This window comes from Lactuca serriola, chromosome 8, assembly GCF_051521515.1.
Source record: "Lactuca serriola cultivar US96UC23 chromosome 8, Lser_US96UC23_V15, whole genome shotgun sequence".
In the NCBI taxonomy this organism is placed as follows: domain Eukaryota; kingdom Viridiplantae; phylum Streptophyta; class Magnoliopsida; order Asterales; family Asteraceae; genus Lactuca; species Lactuca serriola.
In genome coordinates, this window is record NC_136415.1 from 131709679 (window position 1) to 131714319 (window position 4641).

Consider the following 4641-nt stretch of genomic DNA (forward strand, 5'->3'; position numbering starts at 1 on the left):
TTTTTACAAGTTTAAAATCCAACACTATACTAATATAATATTACAAGATTAATATCTATATATGTATAACTTAAATGCTAGTCTTACCGTTAGTAGGCCTCATTAACGAAGCCGATCTATAAGGTGGGTATAAGGTTGCAGCCTATAAAATGGCGTTTAATGGGTGTACACTCACACCCACCGCTTGCTTGATCGGTGGAGGGTCGTTATCCGAACGGGTAGGGTAGGGCAACCTCATCCTCTCATTAAAAGTATAATAAGAAAAATAAAGTAACTAAATGTTTTCAAAAATTTCCCAATTCTAGTTACTTTAGGAAAAGTGAATTGATGCAATCCCATGAAATTACACTTTGCACCTTGCTAAGAAGTTAGTGGAGCGTGTGCGGTTTACCGGCACACTAATTGGTTCTAAGCGAAGGTGGCAAAGGGTGATTCATTGTTTATCATATTTCGATGGAGCGTGTGTGGTTTACCGGCACATCAAATAGGTGATCGTTACAATGAAGGCACCATGTGAATTTGCATGGTAATTCACACCCGCTTTGTGATCCTCAGTATCCCAGTCACAAACGAGAGGAGCATATCGAGATTTAAACATGCCATTGAAAAAGTTTCAATGAATCTCATCCGAACCTAGGAATTCTCAATACATTTAGAACTTAGAGTTATGTTTTTCATGGTGGAGAATTAGTGAATCGTCATTCACTTACCTTCAAATTATTTGCATGTTAGATTACGGCATCCCTTTTCTAATGTGTAAATATTGTTGTTGGATCCTAGCCCTAATTTTTCTTATTGGGTGATAATTAGGGATTTGTATTCTAATCTATCTTTGTCCTTTCTATTTGTAGATGTCGAACGCGAACAACGCTGCTGCTAGCTCGTTCACATTGATGAGCCTTTGTCAAAAGGTCACTTTCGATGGGACGAACTTTAGCGAATGGATAAGATACATTCGCACAATTGCTCGCTACGAGGACAAGGAGTATGTCCTCGATGAGAAGCTTGAGAAGATCAACCCCGAAATCGCTACTCCGGCTGAAATGAATGCCTTCGAGGCCCATGAACGTGATGCAACGAAGGTTCACTGCATCATGATAGCCATTATGAACTCCGAATTCCAAAAGTCCTATGAGGGCATGTATCCTTACGATATGCACCAAGACTTATTGGAGAGATACCACCAAAACGCGAGACAAGAGCGTTATGAGATTTTCACTAAATCGACATGGTGCTTCACTCTTTGCCTCCAAGTTACAATCAATTTGGGATAATCTACCACATGAACAAAGAAGAGGTCACCCTAAGCAAACTCCAAGGTCTCTTGAGGGTCGCTGAGAGCAACTTCAAGGACAAGTCTGTTGCACCAACTCCCAATCCGCCCGTCGCTCCTGTTTTGGCTATTGGACAAGGAAAGGGAAAGAAGAGGAAGGCTTCGTATAAGAACTATCGCAAGGTTAAAGCCCGAGATGGTGCCTCTTCTAGTGGGACCAAAGTTGATCCCGCTAAGCCCTGCCCTAATCCAAAGGAGGCAGAGTGCCACTACTGCCATAAAATAGGACATTGGAAGAGAAGCTGCCCAGAGTACCTGCAAGCCATCAAGGAAGGAAAGATCTAGCCATATTTCGCAGGTATATACACAATTAAATCTAACAATTCATCTCATGCTATTTCTTGGGTTCTTGATACCGGTTGTGGTTACCACATTTGTTCTAATGTGCAGGGACTAAGAAGAAATAGGGATGTGGAGCATGGAAGGATTAATCTAATCATGGGGAACAGAAGATCGTCGCTTGTGACCAAGATTGGAGTGTATTCTTTAGTGCTTAGGAATGGTTTATGTTTAGATTTGAAAAATTGTTGCTATTCGCCAGAAATGGCTAGAAACATCATTTCATTTCATGGTTTGTTTAGACAAGGTTTTAGATTTTCTTTTAATAATGAGAATGGTTCTATTTTGGCTTATCTAAATGGTGTTTTTTATTTTGAAGCAATACCACATAATGGAATTTATGAAATTGTTATGATTGTTGATAACTTAGGAAATGATGTTTTAAACATAGATTCTTCCAATAGTATGGATAAAGCATCCTTGTGGCATTGTCGTCTTGGACATGTTAACAAGAAACGCATAGCCTAACTCCAAAAGGATGGAGTGTTGGAGTCATTTGACCTTAGGGAAGATGACACATGCGAGTCTTGTTTGCTTGGAAAGATGACTAAGTCACCCTTCGTTGGTTCATGCGAAAGGGGTGAGGGTCTATTGGACCTCATACATACCGATGTGTGTGGACCATTTAGATCAACCACGAAGGATGGAAACCGCTTCTACGTGACTTTTACCAATGACTATAGTAGATATGGGTATATCTATTTAATCAAGCAAAAGTCAGAAACTTTTGAAAAGTTCAAAGAGTTCAAGAATGAAGTGGAGAATCAATTGGGCAGGAAAATCAAGATGCTTCGATCCGATCGAGGAGGAGAGTACCTAAGTCTTGAATTCCACGATTATCTCAAGGAGTGTGGAATAGTTTCACAATTGACGCCACCTAGGACACCGCAGTTGAATGGTGTGGCAGAAAGGCGTAATCGAACCTTGTTGGACATGGTTCGCTCTATGATGAGTCGTGCTTCACTATCAATCTCTTTTTGGGGTATGCCTTAGAGACTGCCGCCCATATCCTTAACCGAGTCCCTACTAAGAAGGTTGCCAAAACACCTCACGAGATGTGGACGGGGAAAGCTCCTTCGTTAGCACATATCAAGGTTTGGGGTTGCGAGGCTTTCGTAAGATGAGATACTCACGACAAACTCGAACCTCGTAGTGAGCGATGTATTTTCATTGGCTACCCGCAGAAATCCTTTGGATATCTCTTCTATAGACCGAAGGACAATGTTGTCTTTGTTGTGAGGAGAGGAGTTTTCCGAGAGCGAGAACTCATAGGCCAAGGAGACAGTGGGAGGCAAAATCGAGCTTGAAGAGATTCAAAAATCGATAGATGAAGGAACCTCTACCGCTGGCACTCAACCCGAGGAGGAAACTCTGGTTGAACCAATTGACGTATCATTACCTCTTAGACGTTCCGAAAGAGTTAGAGTTCAACCCCAGTTATATGGTTTTCATATTACTACCGAAGGGGACACGTATATTAGTGATAGTACACCAATAAACCTTGATGAACCTAATAACTATAAGGAAGCCATGGCAGGCCCGAAGTCTGCGAAATGGAAAGAGGCAATGGATAGCGAGATCCAATCCATGTATGATAACCAAGTTTGGAATTTGGTTGATAATGTGCTCGGACGTAAGACCGTTGGGTGCAAATGGATCTTCAAGAAGAAGACCGATGTGGATGGAAAGGTACACGTGTATAAGGCGCGATTGGTTACGAAGGGCTTTACTCAAACTCCCGGAGTTGACTATGATGAGACCTTCTCACCAGTTGCGAAGATAAAGTCTATTAGAGTGATGCTAGCTATTTCCGCATTTCATGATTATGAGATTTGGCAAATGGATGTCAAGACCGCTTTCCTTAACGGGAAGTTGGCTGAGGGTGTTTACACGGCGCAGCCAGAGGGGTTTGTGGATCCGAAGCATCCGAATAGAGTGTGTAAGCTTGAGAAGTCCATTTATGGACTTAAGCAAGCGTCTCGCAAATGGAATCTCTGCTTCGATGAGAAAGTCAAAGTGTTTGGATTTGTACGAAGCGAAGATGAATCGTGTGTATATGTCAAAGCCAGTGGGAGTATAGTAAGCTTCCTCGTTCTATATGTCGATGACATATTACTCATAGGAAACGACGTCCCGACTCTGCAGGAGGTTTAGTCCTGGCTCGGGAAGTGCTTCGCTATGAAGGACCTCGGACAGGCTTCTTACATTTTGGGAATAAGGATAGTAAGAGAAAGAAGTAAGAGACTAATAGGACTTAGTCAGAACACTTACTTAGAGAAAGTACTAAAACGTTTTAGTATGGAAAACTCGAAGAAGGGAGAATTACCGATTCAAAGTAATGCCAAGTTTTGTAAGACTCAAAGTCCGAGTACCGAAGCTGAGATAGCGGAAATGAGCCGAGTTCCATACGCTTCCGCAGTTGGCTCAATCATGTACGCTATGACTTGTACTCGCCCTGATGTAGCCTTTGCTTTGAGCATGGTTAGTAGATATCAAGGGAACCCTGGCATAGCCCATTGGATTGCGGTGAAGAATATCCTTAAGTACCTTCGGAGGACGAAGGAATGGTTCTTAGTCCTCGGAGGGAGTGATGACTTGAAGGTGCGAGGGTATAGTGACGCCAGCTTTCAAACCGACAGGGACAACTACCGTTCACAGTCGGGCTGGGTCTTTACCCTGAATGAAGGAGCAGTAACTTGGAAAAGTTCCAAGCAGGAAACCGTAGTTGTTTCAACGTGCGAATCAGATTACATTGCAGCGAGCGAAGCGTCGAAGGAGGCAATATGGTTGAAGAACTTCATTGGTGACCTTGGAGTTGTACCTACCATAAAGGAGCCCATGGAAATTTTCTGTGATAATGAAGGGGCGGTTGCCTTGACCAAGGAACCGAGGGATCATGGTAGATCTCAACATATCGACAGAAAATATCACTTCACCAGACATCGTGTAGAAGAAGGACAACTCGTAGT